Source organism: Symphalangus syndactylus, chromosome 14 (genome assembly GCF_028878055.3).
Source record: "Symphalangus syndactylus isolate Jambi chromosome 14, NHGRI_mSymSyn1-v2.1_pri, whole genome shotgun sequence".
Taxonomy (NCBI): Eukaryota; Metazoa; Chordata; class Mammalia; order Primates; family Hylobatidae; genus Symphalangus; species Symphalangus syndactylus.
The window spans coordinates 60,974,050-60,993,825 of record NC_072436.2 but is presented as its reverse complement, the minus strand read 5'-3'; positions in this window follow the sequence as shown (position 1 = coordinate 60,993,825).

Here is a 19,776-nt window from a genome sequence, read left to right as displayed (position 1 = left end):
AGTGGAGCCAATGCAACCACGTGTGGCACTAGCGTATCCTAGAGCAGATGGTGTGAACGTGTGTCACCGAGGGCATATGGGGTGATGGCGAAACAAACCATGGTGTCCAGGCATGTGCCCGGTGGAAGCGGGGCACAAGGGACCTTTCCATCAATGCCAGGGAAAATCAAAGAACACCTGGGATCCAGGAGGGGGCAAAAGATTCAGAGAATCAGTCCGCCCAGGAGCCGAGGAGAGGATGTCCCTCAAGAATGAGACTGGATGTGCAGAGGAAATGCGAAACCAGCTGTCCTAGAAGACAAGGCCAGTCACGGGTCGCCTACCGCTCATTCTCGGCAATCCACCCCCCCATGATGTGAAACATAGAGACACATGTGGAAGCCAAGAGCTCCAGGGTCATCAAACCCGCCCAATCAAGCAGAAACAGGTTGGAGAGAGAAACAATCATGACATGGATCTCCACAAAGTGTCTCCCTGATGCACTGCGAAGTGATCTTTTTTGAAGACATTCAGCCAGACCAAGAAGCATCTAGGCCCCTGAGAAACAAGGGAGACAGAGCAAGAGGGAGGACAGAGCAGAGCCAGAGCCCAGGAAGGATACAGCACCGTGCCACCACCACGGGCATAAGGGGAGGGGTGCCAAAAGGGTGACTTGTCGTGAGAGGCCAGCGTTCCAGTGACAGGGATTGTTGCCATCTCCCATTCCCGGCTTCCTCTTTAAGACTGTGTCGTGGTGTGTCTTCATTTCTCAGTGAAGAGCCCTGAAAAGATACAACCGTCTTCTCTGACATGGGTCTGCTCCTCTCCTGTAGGACAATGAGCTCCTGCTGGGCTTTTGTCCTTGGCTGGAGTGTGGTCATCTTGATCCCAGAAAAGAGGCCGCTCAGGATGGGGATGAGATTTCAGTTGCTCCGGGACCGATGCATCTCCTCACGTGTTTGAGACCTTCACAACCCCAAAGTGGAACCACCGCGAAATCGATTGACAACTGGCCGCATGACCCAGGCAGAGACACAGAAAGAGGCTCACCAAAGACAAGCCGAAGTGCAAGAAATCGCTTTTTGGCGCACAGGGCACATTGGTCGAAACACACACACGCTGATGGGCACACACACACAAACCGACAGACAGAGGGAAATAAACACACAAAGAATGAAAGACAGAGAGAGAAGAGAAAATGGGAGACACCCAGAGACCCTCTCTTACAGCAGTGGTACAGAATCACACACCCAAGGCAACCACTGACGGCTGCGGGGTTCTGCTCTTGACGACAACGTCCCTGGGGTGAGATAGCAGCCCATGGGCATGCAGGCCGACCTGTCCTCGAGATCACTGGGGCACGTAATTTGGGGAGACTCACCTGAACACCTTCGGGGCAGGCCTGAGGCTGGGATGCCGTGCTGCTTCCCCTGGACTCCGCCTGTGGTTTCGTCATCCTGGTCCGCCCTTTCCGACTCCTGGCATCAGGAAACGTTCCTTTCCACCCCGTGGAGAGGTCAGGCTGGAGCCTCAGAGCACCGACACCCAAGCACTGCCAAGGAGGGCTCCTGCTTTGCCGAGCTTTAGGGACTGGTTTCTAAGACAACCTTGGGAATCACTGTGAAAGGAGAAGCAGCTCGCGCCTCGCGCATGCGTATTTGATGGGCGGACTCCGTGCTCTGCTCCTGGAAGTCAGGCTGCTGCCCCTTTAAACAAGGGCGGCTGCGCGGCTGCAGGGGGCCTCCTGCTGTAGCGGAGGCAATGGCTGGATGCAGGGTCCTGTAGGGGGCGGCGTGGGAGAATGGGCCAGGAGCGTCCCAGGGCCAAACTCCCTGGAGTCCTCTCTTCAGGACCTCCTCAATCCAACTTCCACCGGTGGAGGGGGAGCTTCAGGGCGCCTGCTGGGATCTCAAGACTCTTCTTCAGATCGGATTCTGGATCCCTCCGGGTGAGAAAGGATGGGCTCACCACATCTGATGAGGCAGGCAGGGCCTCACTGCAGTACAGAATGATCCCATGGGCCTCAAGGCGTGGTGTCAGCTGAAAATTCACTCATCCATGAGCCCTCTGCCTCCCTCCTCCTTTGAAAGAGGAGTTGCCTGCCTGGCTTCTAAAAGCCAGGCAAGGGGCTACTGCAAGCTGACACCTCTTACAAGGACACGTGCAAAGAGAGATAGGGGCGAATCCTAGGTGGAGCGAATGAGACCACCCATGGCACTGACGTATCCCAGAGCAGGTGGTGTGAATGTGTGCCACCGAGGGCATATGGGGCTATGATGAAACAAACAATGTTGTCCAGGCATGTGCCCCGTGGAAGGGGGGCACAGGTGACCTTTCCATGAATGCCAAGGAAAATCAAAAACACCTGGGCACGACTGCCACCGGCATAAGGGGAAGAGTGCCAAACGGGTGACTTGTCCTGAGAGGCTAGCGTTCCATTGACAGAGATCCTTGCCATGTCCCATTCTCAGCTTCTTCTTTAAGATTGTTTCGTGGTGTGGCTTCATTTCTCAGAGAAGAGCCGCGAGGAGATAGAACCAACTCCTTTCACATGGGTGGCTGCTCCCCTCCTGCAAGACAAGGAGCTCCTGTGAGGCTTTTTTTTTTTTTTTTTTGCTGGAGTGTGGTCATCTTGATCGTTGAAAAGAGGCAGCTGAGGATCGCGATGAAATTTCAATTTCTCTGAGACCGACACATCTTCTCAAGTCGTCGAGGTCTTCACAACGCCAAAGTGGAACCGCCGCAGAAACTATTGACAACCGGCCACATGACCCAGGCAGAGACGCAGAAAAAGGCCCACTAAAGACACGCTGGCATGCAAGAAATCGCTTCGTAGTGCACTGGGCACATTGTTCCCAATACACACACGCACACGGGCACACACACACCGACATGGAAAGCGAGAGAAACAGACAGAGATTGAGAGACAGAGAAGAGAGAATGGGAGACACACACACACAGACATAAAGCAGTGGCACAGAAACACACACCCCCAGGCAATCCAAGAGGCTGCGGGGTTCTGCTCTTTGGGAGAACGACCCTCAGGTGAGAGAGCAACCCAAGGGCATACAGGCAGACCTGTCCTTGAGATCACGGGGGGCACGACTTTTGATGGGGCTCACCCGGACACCATCCGGGTAGGCCTGAGCCTGGGATGTCGCGCTGCTTTCCCTGGACTCCGTCTGCTGTTTCTGCATCCTGGTCAGCCCTCCGTGTAGCATGGTGTCCTGAAACTGTTTTGTCGACCTCCCTGGATTGGTCAGGCTGGAGCCTCAACACCGACGCACTGCCACTCAGAGCTCCTGCTTTGTCAAGGCTCAGGGATTCGTCCTCAGACAACCTTTGGAGTCACTGTGACAGGAGTATGGGCTGGCGCCTCGCGCCTGCGCATTGCCCAGGCCGACTCCTTTGCTCTTCAAAGTCCGGCTGCGGCCCCTTTAAACAGGTTTGGCGACGCATGGGCAGGGGCTTCTGTGGCAGTCGCGGTCGTGGCTGGAGCGGGGATGTAGTAGGGGGCGTTGTGAGTGTGGGGGCCTCGGGCCCTCCAGGGCCAAACCCTCGGAGTCCTGTCCTCAGGACCTCCTGGAGCCGACTTCGTCTACCGGTGCAAGGGGACCCCGCATCAAGGCGCCAGCTCAGGTCTCTGGACTCACAGTTTGGCGTGCGTTGTTGTGATCATAGCTCACTGCAGCCTCCATCTCCCAGGCTTAAGCGATTTTCTTGCCTCAGCCTCCCACGTACCTGGGACTACAGGCATGTGCCCCCACACTCAACTACTTTTCTTCAAAAACATTTTTGTACCAATGGGGACTAACTATGTTGCCTGGCTCATGTCAAACTCCTGGGCTCAAGCCGTCCTCCTGCATTGGCCTCCCCAAGTGCTGAGATTACAGGTGTGAGCTTGCTCCTACAGCTAAATTCTTATATCTTAAATCCCTACCTCCCACAAGAAGCAGATGTTAGTCCCGCTTATTTTATAACTTTTTGCTGTTTATGTCTCTTTTTGCCCCTGGACACAGGGATTAGCAACCCTCACCGCACCAAATTTCATTAGGGGCATTATGCTGTGTCCCAGGAGTGGCTGAGGCTTCAAGGACATGCTGCTGTAACCTAGGCCTGCTGAGGAGTACAATTCATCTTGTTTCTGTGTTGTTTAACAACTTTCCTGAGCTCCTCTAAGCCAGTCCATCCTGCCACAACTGGCAAGAATCAAGAAACTCTCCAAGAAAATGTTTATCAACATGCCTGTTGTCAAGTAGAAGACAGGTCTGCTGACCATGGCAGGTATGGTAGTGCACGACAGTGAGCGCCCCCCACCGTGTTTGCTCTTCACTGCATGTTCCACCTGAACTTTCCCGTCTGCTCAGTGAGTCTTGACAGTGGGGTAAAGGGGACTCACTCTCAAAGACCAAGGCTGACCCTCTCTGGATACAATGCCTTGACCTACTTACTGTCACTGTGGTTTTGTCTTCAGGGACTAAAAGATACAATAAGAATTTGTTCCTTTAACTTTCCTGTTGACACATAAAATACTGAAATGCTTCTCCATAGGTCTGCCCTTTTGCACCACAGAGCACTAAGGGAAAGTCCCCACAATAAAAGTGCCTTTCACCTGAGGTGCTACATGTGACAGTTAAGCAGCTAAAGGTTAAAAAAAAATCAAAGCTCCCCAAATGTTGTGGGTATGACAGCTGGTCCAACTTCACGGTCTGTGCTTTCCCTCTGTAACAGCTTGGATAATACAGAGATAACTAGCAACTGATACCCTAGTATGCCAAGCAATCAATGTGTCTGTGTGATTAAAAACCAGCATTTAACCATCCTCTAGAAATGTTAAAAATCAACTCCACACTCATAGACTGTAATTGCACTTTGCTTCCAGATGGCAGTTACAATTGGAAAGGAAATATCTAGTTTACAGGAGGCATTAATACTTCATTGTTGCAGAAACTGAACCCTTAAAAGAATGTATCCTGGACTTTCTGACCTGGATACTAACAAATAGTGAAAAATATGTATCTAAGAATACACTTGGAACAGAAATGTGAAAAACAAAAAGTAAGAGATATTATGAAGGTCAAATATAAAATGACACACTGCTAAAGAGGCAACAAAGGAAACTGTAGAAGAAAATGACAAGAGGCACTATGCCTTAATGAGTTTGTGCTACTATATAAGAAAATACACTAGGCTAGGTAATTTCTGAAGAACAGAAATGTATTCCTCACAGTTCCATAGGCTAGAAGTCCAAGATCAAGGTGCCAGCACAATTGGTGTCTGGTGTGAGCCTGGTCTCTGCATCCAAGATGGCGCCTTGTGCACTATGTCTTCAGGAGGGGATGCACTGTGTTCTCACAAGGCAGAAAGCAGAAGGGCAAAACAGGGGAAGCCCACTTCCTCCCGTCCTTGTGTAAGGACCCTAAACCTATTCATGAAGACTCTCCCTTCATGACTGAATCACTACCTAAAGGCCGTACTTCCTAATCCTATGACATTGGTGATTAATTTTAGGGGGACACATTCAGAACATAGCACCCCGTATTCAATTGCTTAAAAATTATTTGGCTGTTTTGCTTTCCTGTTTTTCAAACGGCTTAAGGTGCACAAAATTGGATTAATCATATTCCTTGGCTCACAGCATACCTTGGCTCCGATTTCATCCTTGTCTGTGCCTGGGCCTTTATGTAACTGTATTTGAATAATATGGTAATCACTTGTGAACCCACAACACAACCAAAGAACTAGGGTTCTGATCCTAACATCTGCTCCTCCTCTGTCCCTTTTCCTGATTTACAACCTTCAGCCCCAGGGTAACTACTGCCCTGAATTTATGTTTAGGATTCTCTTCCTTTAAAAAAACATTGTTTTATTGCATATATATTATTGTCCTAAATGACATATTATTTAGTTTTTTAAGGGTATAATTTATTTACCCATTCTCCTATTAATGAACATTTGGCTTATTTCTAGATTTTTGCTGTTATGAATGGGATTACATGAGCATTTCTTTTCTTTGTTTACTACTTCTCGTACATATGGGCAAGAGTTTCTCCAGGGCCTATCATAGAGGAATTACTTTGCCATAACACATGAGAATGCTCATTTTTATAAGATAATCCAAATTGTTTTCCAAAGTGGTTGTTCTAATTTAAACTCTCACTTCCTGTATTAGTTCAAAATGACCTTTTTGATCCACAGTCTCTTCATATTTGGTGATATGGTTTGGCTCTGTCCCCACCCTAATCTCAGCTTGAATTCTATCTCCCAGAACTCCCACATGTTGTGGGAGGAACCCAGGGTTAGGTAATTGAACCATGGGGGCCAGTCTTTCCTGTGCTATTCTTATGATAGTGAATAAGTCTCATGAGATCTGATGGGTTTATCAGGGGTTTCTGCTTTGGCTTCCTCCTCATTTTCTCTTGCTGCTGCCATGTAAGAAGTGCCTTTCACCTCCTGCCATGACTCTGAGGCCTCCCCCGCCATGTGGGACTGTAAATCCAATTACGGTTCTTTTTCTTTATACTTCTTTTTCTTCTCAGACTTGGGTATGTCTTTATCAGCAGTGTGAAAATGGACTAATACAGTAAATTGGTACCAGTGGAGTGGGGTGGTGCCGAAAAGATACTCAAAAACGTGGAAACAACTTTGAAACTTGGTAACAGGTAGAAGTTGGAACAGTTTGGAGGGCTCAGAAGAAGACTGGAAAATGTGGGAAATTTTGGAACCTCCTAGAGACTTGTTGGATGGCTTTGACAAAAATGCTGATAGTGTTATGAACAATAAGGTCCAGGCAGAGGTGGTCTCAGATGGAGATGAGGAACTGGAGCAAAGGTGACTCTCGTTATGTTTTAGCAAAGAGAATGGCAGCATTTGGCCCCTGCCCTAGAGATTTGTGGAACTTTGAACTTGAGGGTGAAAATTTAGGGTATCTGCTGGAAGAAATTTCTAAGCAGTAAAGCATTCAAGAGGTCATGGGTGATGTTAAAGGCCTTCAGTTTTATAAAGGAAGCAGAGCATACAAGTCCAGAAAATTTGCAGCATGACAATGTGATAGAGAAGAAAATCTCATTTTCTGAGGATAAATTCAAGCTGTCTGCAGAAATTTGCATAAGTAAGACGTTGAATGTTAATCCCCAAGACAATGGGGAAAATGTCTACAGGGCACTTCAGAGGTGATCACAGCAGCCCCTCCCATCATAGGCCCAGAGGCCTAGGAGGAAAAAATGGTTTTGTGGGCCAGGCCCGGGTTCACTCTGCTGCGTGTAGCCTAGGGCCTTGGTGCTCTGCGTTTCAGCCACTCCAGCCATGGCTGAAAGGGGCCAACATAGAACTCAGGATATGCATTTGAGAGTGCAAGCATGAAGCCTTGGCTGCTGCCACATGGTGTTGAGCCTGCACATGCACAGAAGTCAAGAATTGAGGTTTGGAAACCTCCACCTAGATTTCAGTGGATGTATAAAAATGCCTGGATGTCCAAGCAGAAGTTTGCTGCAGGCGTGGGGCTCTCATGTGGAAACTGTGCTAGGGCCGTGCAGAAGGGAAATGTGGGGAAGGAGCCCCTACACAGAGTCCCTACTGGAGCACTTCCTAGTGGAGCTGTGAGGAGAGGACCACTGTCGTCCAGATCCCAGAATGGTAGATTCACTTACAGCTTGTACGGTGAGCCTGGAACATCTGTGTACACTCAATGTCAGCCCATGAAAACAGCCAGGAGGTGGACTACACCCTGCAAAGTCACAGGGGCAGAATTGCCCAAGGCCCTGGGAGCCCACCTCTTGCATCAACATGACCTTGATGTGAAACATGGAGTCGAAGGACATTATTTTGGAGCTTTAAAATTTGACTACCTTGCTGGATTTTGGACTTGCATGGGGCCTGGAACCCCTTTGTTTTGGCCAGTTACTCCCATTTGGAACAGCTGTATTTATTCAATTACCTGTACCCCATTGTATCTAGGAAGTAACTACCTTGCTTTGGATTTTACAGGGTCATAGATGGAAGAGACTTGCCTTGTCTCAGATGAGACTTTAGACAGCAGACATTTGGGTTAATGCCAAAATGAGTTAAGATTTTGGGGGACTGTTGGGAAGGCATGGTAGGTTTTGAAATGTGAGGACATGAGATTTGGAGGGGCCAGGAATGGAATAATATGGTTTGGCCATGTCCCTACCCACATCTCAACTTGAATTACATCACTCAGAATTCCCACGTGTTGGGAGAGGGACTCAGGGGGAGGTAGTTAAATCCCTGGGGCTCATATTTCCCATGCTATTCTTGTGATAGTGAATAAGTCTCACAAGATCTGATAGTTTATCAGCAGTTTCATCTTTTGCTTCTTTTGCTTCCTTCTCATACTCTCTTGGCCATGTAAGAAGTGCTGTTCATCCACTACCATGACTCTGAGGCCTCCTCAGCCATGTGGAACCCTAAATCCAATTAAACCTCTTTTTCTTCTTTGTCTCGGGTATGTCTTTACATACAGCAGTGTGAATGTGGACTAATACATTTGGTATCTTCAAACTTCTTTATATTTGTGGAGAAAATAGATATGTAGTATCTTGTGCATTTTCCAGATTACTAATGAGAGTGAGAAAATTTTTATATTTTGGGGGCTTTCTCTTTTGTGAAATCCCTATTAATGTCTTTTCCCAATTTTCTGTTGGGTTGCTATCTTTAAAATTAATTCATAGGAGCTCCTTTTACTTTGTTGATATGATATTAATCTTTCATAGGTTTTAGGTACTACAAATATCTTCTTCTAGTTTATAGTTTATCTTTTCACTTTTTTACTTTTATATTTTATTTTATTTTTTTGAGACGGAGTCTTACTCTGTCATTCAGGCTGGAGTGCAGTGGCTCACTGCCACCTCCACATCCAGAGTTCAGATGATTCTCATGCCTGAGCTTCCCAAGTAGCTGGGACTATAGGGGTCTGCCCCCAATGACCGGCTAATTTCTTGTATTTTTAGTAGAGATGGGGTTTCACCATGTTGGCCAGACTGGTCTCAAACTCCTGACCTCAGGTAATCTACTGTTGGGATTACAGGCTTGAGACACTGTGCCCAGCTTATCTTTCCACTTTTTGATATAAAAAGTTCTTAATTTTGTGATAGTCAAAATGTCTAATATTTTTAAATGATTAATGGCTTTTTGTGTCTCATTCACTTACATTTTCTACTAAAAGTTTTAAAGTTTTGTTTCTGACATGTAAGTCTTTGGTACATCTGGAATTTAATGTTTGTATATAGAGTGAAGTAGAATTATAATTTCATTTTGTTTCCTATATCAATAACCATTATTTTTCTATTCTATTTATTGGAAAGTCATTACTTTCCTTGCTGATCTGCCATGTCACCTACATCACATATCAAAGATTAAATTTGTGGAGATTTGTTTGGGAGCTCTCTATTCTGTTTCATTTGTCAGTTTATCAGCGAAGACCACACTGTCTTAATTGCTGTAGCTTTATAAAAGTTAGGATATTTGGCAGGACAAATCTTTACTCTTCTTCAATAATGTCTTTGATATTCTTGGCCCCTACCCTTTTCCATATATATATATGTGTGCGTGTGTGTGTGTGTGTGTGTGTGTATGTGTGTATATATATATGTGTGTATATATATATGTGTGTGTGTGTATATATATATATATATAGAGAGAGAGAGAGAGAGAAAGAGAGAGAGAGAGAGAGGGTCTCACTTTGTTGCCCAGGCTGGAGGACAGTGGTGCAATCGTAGCTCACTGCAGACTTGAACTCCTGGGCTCAAGACCTCCTCTTACCTCAGCCTCCCAACTAACTAGGACTCTAAGGAATGCACCACCACATGCAGCTAATTGTTTTAAAATTTTTTATTTTTTTGTAATGACAGGGATCTTGCTATGAGGCCCAGGCTGGTCTCAAACTTTTGGCCTCAAGCAATCCGCCCACCTCAGGCTCCTAAAGTCCTGGGATCACAAGAGTGAGCCACCACACCTGGCTCCATTTTACATATTTTAAGGCCATTTTAAAAAGCTGCTGAAGCCTGCTTTTTTCTCTTGGTGCTACTTGCAACTCCCTTACTTAGCCTTGGAAATACTGTTATTGAAGAAAATCTAAAGAGTCGAAAAATAAAATATTCTTTCTTTTTTTCCAATTGCAAAAGAGCAGACACCCTCCTGAATCATAAAGCTAGTTTTGATAAATTGGTGAACTGAGAGCATACACAGTATTATTAATTCTGTCCTAATTTCTGCTTCACTGTGGAGTCTCTTCACATAGTCTTAAAAGGTTATTGCTATAAAATATTCTTATACATGTAATCCATAACCTCTACAATTCCGCAGTTGTACTTGGCCGCTTCGCCTAATAATCAGTTGCTTTGCTTCATAATATTTAAATTGGCATCTCTATTTTCCAAAAGGCATAAATACTAGTATAGATTTTTAGTTAAGCCAGAAGAAAGTAGACTTGATTTAGTAACATAAATTATATGTAAAGTTTAAGAAATCTCCCTGCTTCTTTTCTTTTGCATCATAACAACCACTGAAAATAATATTTCTATAGCAGTTGGGGGTAAATGGACAATGACTTTAGTGGCCAGAGGTGAATGGCCCAGGGGCTCCTGCACTCCAGGTCCCTGTGATCCTGCCGCACAGCTGAGGGCATCGGTATTTCCACACACCTATAGTGCACACTGTCCCAGAACACAGATCAGATGCTCTCCTTTATTCAAATGGGAAGTTGAAAGTATTGTCATTGTAATTAAATTAATAAGTACATATTTATACACTGTTAAAATCTGGTTGGATTTGTGTCCCTTCACAAAACAAATTGCTTAAATGAAACCACAGAGTTAACATAATTGAGTACATTTGCTTCTATGAGATGCTCTTTTAAATTGAATTAGAATCTAATTTGAAATGTCAATTAAAAGTTTAAATATTCAACTCAATTACATTTAAATTTTGTTTTGTTTTGTTTTGAGACAGAGTTTAGCTCTTGTCACCCAAGCTGGAGTGCAATGGCATGATCTCAGCTCACTGCAAGCACCTTCTCCCGGGTTCAAGTGATTCTCCTGCCTCAACCTCCTGAGTAGCTGGGATTACAGGTGCCTGCCACCACACTCGGCTGATGTTTGTATTTTCAGTGCAGATGGGGTTTCACCATGTTGGCCAGGCTGGTCTCGAACTCCTGACCTCACATGATCCACCCAACTTGGCCTCCCAAAGTGCTGGGATTACCGGCATGAGCCACAGTGTCTGGTCTTTTAGATTATTTTACTGTATTTTAGTTACTTATTTTTATGACTTTATTGTTATAAAAATGCTAGTTTTAAAAAAATCAATCAATATAACAAAGAACATAGAAGATGATAAACAAGCATTCCCACCTCCATGATCTAGAAATGACTGTCATCAATCCAAAAGCTGACACATGGCGGATCCCTTCACACCAGTTCACAGTACAAAGTGGCCCCTTGATTGTAGAAAACATTATTATTATCATTATTATTTTTGAGACAGAATTTGACTCTTGTGGCCCAGGCTGGAGTGCAATGGCATGATCTCAGCTCACTGCAACCTCTGCCTCCTGGGTTCAAAGGATTCTCCTGCCTCAGCCCCCCAAGCAGCTGGGATTACAGGTACACGCCTCCATGGCCTGCTAATTTTTAGTAGAGACGGGGTTTCCCCATGTTGGCCGGGCTGGTCTCGAACTCCTGACCTCAGGTGATCTGCTCGCCTCAACCTTCCAAAGTGTTGGGATTATAGGTGAGTCCACCACACCCAGACTAGAAAACATTATTAAGTAGCAAACAGTAGCAGTATATTGGGGGTTTTAGGATTGATTATTTTTAAACTCTAGAAAAGCTCAATGCATTACCTTAGGGTATAATCCCAGGGCAGATTCTCATCTGTTAATGGGGGGCTTGTCTAAGGGTCCTTCCAGCTCATATTAGTGGTTTCCCATGTTGAACTGCTCCCTGCCACCCACCCATCCTTGGTTGTGTTTGTTTGTTTGATTTTACGGAGACAAGGTCTCACTACATTGCACTGGCTGGTCCTGAAATCCTGGCCTCAAGCAATCCTCCTGCCTTGGCTTCCTAAAATGCTGGAGTTACAGATGTGAGCCTCTGTGCTCAGCCCATCCTTGGCTGTTCAAGTGTGGAGGTAAATAGTAGACGCCATGTTTACCTCCAGGTCAGAAGGGGCAGATGCCCCAGGGCAGAATCATAACCCTAACCAGGCCTCCCACTGCATGAAGACCTTGTGTTCTGAAGCTTAAACCTCGACAAAGGTCTGACCAGTAGCACTGTGTTCATGAATATCAGGTCAAAAATTTAAAACTGGGACGATTCCAGAAGAACCTGGTAGATGCATGTGCAGTCCGCAGTCCATTGGTCAGCTATGAAAACAGGCTACCTGTACTTTCTCTTTATCATGGAGTCCTTGATGTAGAAATTGACACTTTCTTGCTTCTGGTGTGCTTCCCTTTCTTCTTCATTTTCCGTAAGTAGCTTCCTCCATCCCGCCTCCCAACAGGCCACAGTCAACTCAGGATATTTTAACCATGAAAATGAGTCACCATGACACGAATTTAGAGGCCAGGCATGGTGGTTCATGCCTGTAATCCCAGCACTCTGGGAGGCTGAGGTGGGAGAACGGCTTGAGCTTAGGAGTTTGAGACCAGCCTGGGCAACATGGTGAAACCCTGTCTCTAACATAAATAATAACAATAATAAACCATGTATGGTGGTGCATGCTACTAGTCCCAGCTACGCAGGAGGCTGAGGTGGGAGGATTGCTTGAGCCAAGGAGGTCAAGTCTGGAGTGGGCCAAGATCACACCACTGCAATCCAGCCTAGGCAACAGAGTGAGACCTTATCTCAAGAAAAAAAGATAGATTTAAAGGACAGGCTGACTCTCTTGTTACAAGCCAATTCTCATTTGCCATTCTATAAAACATAGGGCACCTCTTAAGAATTATGCTAAATCTGCTCTGCCCATGCTCTATGAATGCTTCTGAAACACTTGGGTGTCTTGCACTCATCCCCTGCATTATTTAGTCAATCCTAAAAGAAGACTTCTAGGATGGATTGTTAGAGAACTGCTGGCATATTGAGCCCTCTCTCTTTGTATATGGAACTTTCATAATTATCTTAGTTCCCCATGCCAATTTTGCAATTATCTTTGTTCTCCAATTTAAAAATACGTTTACCTCCTACAGAAGATGAGCACATAAAAGGGACTTTGTCCAGTGGTACATGTGAGGCAGGAGACATGCTATCTTTAAAATTATAAGCTAAAAGTTTTCTGACACCAAAAACATAAGTAACAAAAAAACAGTAAATTGGACTTCATCGAAATTTAAAACTTTTGTGCAATCAGAGGACAACTGGCAGAATGGAAGAAAATATTTCAAATAATATCTTTGATAAAGGATCAATATGCAGAATATATAAAGAATTCCTACAACTCAACAATAAATAAACAACTCAATTAAAAAATAGGCAAATGACTTACATAGCAATTTTCCCAAAAAAGATATACAACTGGCCATCAAGCCCATGAAAGACGCTCAACATCACTGATTACTAAGGAAATGCAAATCAAAACCATAATAAGATACCACTTCATACCCACTAAGATGGCAATGAACAACAAACCAGGAAATAATAAGTGTTGCTGAGGATGTAGCCAAATTGAAACTCTTGTGCATTGCCGGTGGACTCTACAGCGGTATAGTCATGGTGGAAAAGAGTACAGTGGTTCCTAAATTAAAAAGAAATGGAACATAGGCTGGGCTCAGTGGCTCATGCCTGTAATCCCAGCACTTTAAGATGCTGAGGCAGCCAGATCACGAGGTCCGGAGTTCAAGACCAGCCTGACCAACATGGTGAAACCCCATCTCAACTAAAAATGCAAAAATTAGCTGGGTGTGGTGTTAGGTGCCTGTAATCCCATCTTCTCAGGAGGCTGAGGGAGAAGAATCATTTGAACCCGGGAGTTGGAGGTCGCAGGGAACTGAGGTCATACAAGTGCACTCTAGCCTGAGTGACAGAGCCAGACTCTGTCTCAAAAAAAAATTAAATAAATAAAAATGGAACATAGAATTACTGTATGAGTCAGCAAGTCCACTTCTGCATTTAAATGCACAAGAATTGAAAACAGGGACTTCAACAGATATTTGCAAATTCATGTTCATAGCAACATTATTCATGACAGCCAAAAGGTGGAAGCAGTCATTGACAGAGGAACGGATAAACAAAATGTGGTACAGACATACAGTGGAATATTATTAGCCTTAAAAAGGGATATTCTGATGCATGCTACAACATAGATGGACCTTGACATAATGCCAAGTGAAAAAAGCTGGATACAAAAACTAATACTGCATAATTCCACTTATATGAGGTATGTAGCATGTAATATTCATAGAAACCAAAAGTAGAATGATGGTTCCCAGGTACTGGGAGAAGAGATTAAGGAAGGACTATTGTTTAAAGAATACAGAGTTTCAGTTTGGGCAATTGAAAGGGAAACAGCTCTAGAGATGACGGATGATGGTGACGGTTGTACAATCAGGTGACTGTATTTAGTGACACTGAACTATGCACTTAAAAATTGTTAAAATGACAAATTTTATGCTATGTATATTTTGCCAAGATAAAATTACAAACTCTTTTAAAATTAAAAGCTTTAGAAGAATTAATTAAAATAAAAGTAATTAAATCTACTTTAAAGCTAAAATGAATTCTCCTTCAATCCCAATAACTATGTGCCAAAAGTGCTACTTCTGCTCTGATCATTCTACCTACTGTGAATATCCATATATGACTTTTGGCTCGCTCATAAAATAAACTTGAATGAGCATTAATTTTTTCTAATTCTCTTTCTCTATCCACCAGCTACATTCTACATCCTACAAGTTGCAGACCACACCCGATACAGATGAATCATTTTTCTGCTCCCTCTCCCAGTTCTGTGACTTATATATGCCCTCCTGCTGCTCTAGGTCCAATCTCTGTGCAGTTGGATGTCTTGGTATTGGTAACTGTTGACCTGGGTAAGCAAGAAACACAGTGAAATTGATGTTTTCTCTTTGAAGATGACCTTGAAATAGGAGAATCTTTGGGTGGTGCATCCATGTCCATTCAGTCCTGTTAACAATGTTAACAAATATTTTCTAGCTTAGGACATTAAAGTAGGATAATTTTCTTTTATTTTTTATTTTATTTATTTACTTATTATTACTATTATTTTGAGATGGAGTCTCTCTCTGTCACCCATGCTGGAGTGCAGTTGTGCAATCTCAGCTCACTGCAACCTCCGCCTCCTGGGTTCAAGTGATTCTCCTGCCTCGGCCTCCCAAGTAGCTGGGATTACAGACGAGTGCCACCACGCCTGGCTAATGTTTTGTATTTTTAGTAGAAATGGGGTTTCACTGTGTTAGCCAGGATGGTCTCGATCTCCTGACCTCGTGATCCACCCACCTCTGCCTCCCAAACTGCTTGGATTACAGGTCTAAGCTACTGTGCCTGGCCTAAAGAAACAGAATTTTATTAATTTATCAGCTGAGTTAGCATTACAGCAGATTACGAAGCATTTGCCATTGTTTAGGGTTGCAGTGAGGACAACATGAAACACCTGATGAAAAACTTTCACAAAACTTGGTCTGTTTCCAACAGCTTAGCTATGTAAGAATAGTTTTTATAACATGACAACCCTAAAAATAAAACCATTTTAATGTTATAGCTGTCCTTCCAGTTGCTGTTTCAAACTTTATCCCAAGAACTGAGGTGCCTTTCAGTAAAAGACAACTAGAGGCTTCTCAGCAGTAAGGCTAAGTACTTGTTTTATGTTTTCTGGTGATGAATTTATTTCTTGTGTTTGAGTTTACAGTGACAGCTATAAAAGTGATTGTCAATAGTATTAGTATAATTTAATTTCTAATAGAATGAGTTTTCCATGTATGTGTTAGTCAGAGCCATGATATTCTTAATAATACCAGAACTTATTTTGTGCTCTATGACGATATTAGTGATCTGTATTCTCAGTAATATTTTACAATGCTTCGGACTATTAATACACTAATCTGTGTTTTTGGCTGGGTGCTGTGGCTCACGCCTGTCATCCCAGCACTTTTGGAGGCTGAGACGGGTGGATCACTCAAACTCAGGAGTTCAAGACAAGCCTGGGCAATATTGCGAAACCCCCTCTTTACTTTTAAATTTTGTAAAAATACAAAAATTAGCTGGGCGTGGTGGCAGGCACCTGTAATCCCAGCTACTTGGGAGACTGAGGCAGGAGAATCCTTTGAACCCGGGAGGCGGAGGTTGCAGTGTGCGGAGATTGCATCATTGCACTGCAGCCTGGGCAACAAGAGGGAAACTCCATCTCAAAGGAAAAAAAAAAGAGTAAATAGTAAGGTCAGGCACGGTGGCTCACGCCTGTAATCCTAACACTTTGGGGGGCCGAGGCGGGTGGATCACCTGAGGTCGGGAGTTCGAGACCAGCCTGACCAACATGGAGAAAACCTGTCTCTAGTAAAAATACAAAATTAGCCGGGCTTGGTGGTGCATGCCTGTAATCCCAACTACTCGGGAGGATGAGGTAGGAGATTCGCTTGAACCCGGGAGGTGGAGGTTGCGGTGAGCTGAGATCATGCCATTGCATTCCAGCCTGGGCAACAAGAGTGAAACTACGTCTCAAAATAAAATAAAATGAAATAAAATAAATAAAAAATAATAAATAAATAAATAAATAAAATAGAATAGTGAATAATATTCCTTTGTGTGTGTGTATATATATGTATATATATGCATGTGTATATATCTGTGTATATATGTGCGTACATATATATATATAACATTTTCTTTATACATTCATCCAATGCTGGCCTCCTACATTGCTTCCATATCTTAGCTATTATGAAGAATGCTGCAGTGAATATGGTAGTGCAGTTATCTCTTCAGTATGCTGATTTCAATTCCTTTAGCTATACACCCACAGGTGGGATTGCTGGAACATATACAATAATTCTATTTTTAGTTTCTGATGAATCTCCATATTATTTTCCACAATTGCTGTATTAATTTATATTGGGAAATGTAATTACTTTTGATGCTGTTGGGAATGGACTGGTTTATTCAATAAATCGTGTTAGGTACATTGACTAATAGTGTGTAGGAGTGAAGTTATATTTACTGAATTCTTTACATTAAGGTATAGTCAAAACAGACTGAATAAATGTAAAAATGATCTCGAGAAAACCTTCTTTGTTTTGTTTTGTTTTGTCTCACTCTGTCATCCAGGGTGGAGTGTTGTGGAGCGATCTCGACTAACTACAACCTCAGTCTCCTGCGTTGAAGTGATACTCCTGCCTTAGCCTCCCAAGTAGCTGGGATTATAGGCATGTGCCACCACACCCGAATAATTGTATATGTTTTAAAATAGGAATAGATTTTCTAACCTAAATTGAAAAGAAATGCTAAGGAAATAGTGAGATTTGACTTGATAATTATGTATCTGAATGAATCACCCAATTAATAAAATGAAAACAGGCCGGGGGCAGTGGTGCATGCCAGTCATCCCAGCACTGTGGGAGGACAAGGCAGGCAGATCACTTGAGTCCAAGAGTTTGAGACCAGCCTGAGTGACATATCAAAATCCCATCTCTGCAAAAAATACAAAAATTAGCCAGGTGTGGTGACTTATGCCTGTAGTCCCTGCTACTTCAGAGGCTGAGGTAGGAGGATCACCTGAGCCTGGAGATGTAGAGGCTGCAGTGAGCTGTGATCATGTCACTGCACTTCCAGCCTGGGTGACAGACCCTGTCCCAAATAAACTAAAAATAAAATGAAATGAAAAGAAACACAAGACAAAAATTAATGGACTTCTTTTAACACATAGTCTGATGAACACACATAGATAACAATACTAACCCAGTGTGTTTTTGTCAGTCAAACTCATGGTCACTAGTCTAAAGGAAATAGGAATAATGACTATGAATTCACAACCATTTACAACATTAGAAATACAAATTATCATCAGATATATCTGACTCACAATTATTTGACCTTTTAAGAATTCATCCTGCTCTCCATAATGAATAAGAAAATATTGATAACTTTTTTCCCTTAGCTTAGCCCTTTGTGCTCCTGAATCTCTGAATTTGTGTTCACATCTCAACACTCTTTTTTTGTAATTATTTTCTGTAGCTTTTTCTCTTCAGTTGAGACACCTCTTATATTCTCTTTACACTTTCCCACAAATGACTCAATTTTTTCATAAGCATCATTGATGAGTTCCACGTATGTGACGATAGTGTAATGATAAATTATCAGTGTGGTTTCCCTCCTGTCTTGTTCATTATCGAAGTGACTCTCCTTGGTTTAGCAACAGGCTAGGAGGTATATATGACATTATGTTCACGTTAAGCAGTAAGAAGAAAACAAAATCTACATTCTCTTTTTTATATTTTAAACACAAGCCAACAAATACTTTGGAAGGACTCATGATTAGACAGTGAGGATTTTATGTTCCCTCAAGAGTAATTGAGATTGTTTAATTGTATGGAGGAATGAGCATATCTCAAAGGGAAGCAAGAAGATATAATATTTAGATGGCAGAATCATTAAGAAGTGGCTTTGCACCCTTGCTACACCACTGCACAAAGGAAATATTAGGGTGCAGTGGCACATGCCTGTAATCCCAGCACTTTGGGAGGCTTGGGGGGGTGGATCACCTGAGGTCAGGAGTTCAAGACCAGCCTGACGAACATGGTGAAACCCCATCTCTACTAAATACAAAAAATTAGCTGGGTGTGGAGGCACATGCCTCTAATCCCAGCTACTTGGGAGGCTGAGGCAGGAGAATCACTTGAACCTGGGAGGTGGAGGTTGCAGTGAGCTGTGACTGCACCATTGCACTCCAGCCTGGGCAACAAGAGTAAAACTCTGTCTCAAAAAAAAAAAAAAAAAATCACTGCCCCACGAACTTTTTCACACAGGATGATTAAGGATTCCAGAGCCCATGCTATCTCTAGGGGCCCCTACCCCTGCCACACCACACATATATCTTGACAGGGCCTGTTACAGAGAAGAAAAGGCTCAGTAAATTAATATCGCAATCATTGCCACATAACCACCAAAAAACTCAAATTAAAATTTTAACAAAATTAAGTGTCAACAAGAATGCGAAGATTTGGCAATTATCAGACATTGTGATACTGTCAGTTGGTGTGTTGACATTGGGATGAAACCAATAATACCTAGTAAAACTGAAGATGTGTTTACCCTGTAACCTATGGTTTTACCTCTTGCTTTATACTGTACATAAATACACACTAATGGTAACCAAATAGAAATAGAAATACAAAGATGTTCACAACAGCATCATTTGTAACTGACAAAAATGAACACAACCCACATGTCCACCAACAATGAAGGGATAAGCACTGGTGTACTGTATTTTTATTTTTATTTTTAGACAGAGTCTTGCTCAGTCGCCCAAGTTGGTGTGCAGTGGTGCGATCTCGGCTCACTGCAACCTCTTCCCCCCTGGGTTCAAGCAATTTTCCTGTCGCAGCCTCCTGAGTAGCTGGGATTACAGGCACATGCTGCCACTCCTGGCGAATTTTTGTATTATTAGTAGAGATGGGGTTTCACCTTGTTGGTAAGGCTGGTCTCAAACTCCTGACCTGAGGTGATCCAGCTTTCTCCCTCGGCCTCCCAAAGTGCTGAGATTACAGGTGGGAGACACTGTGCCTGACCTTTTTTTTTTTTTTTTTTGACTGAGTCTCACTGTGTTACCCAGGTT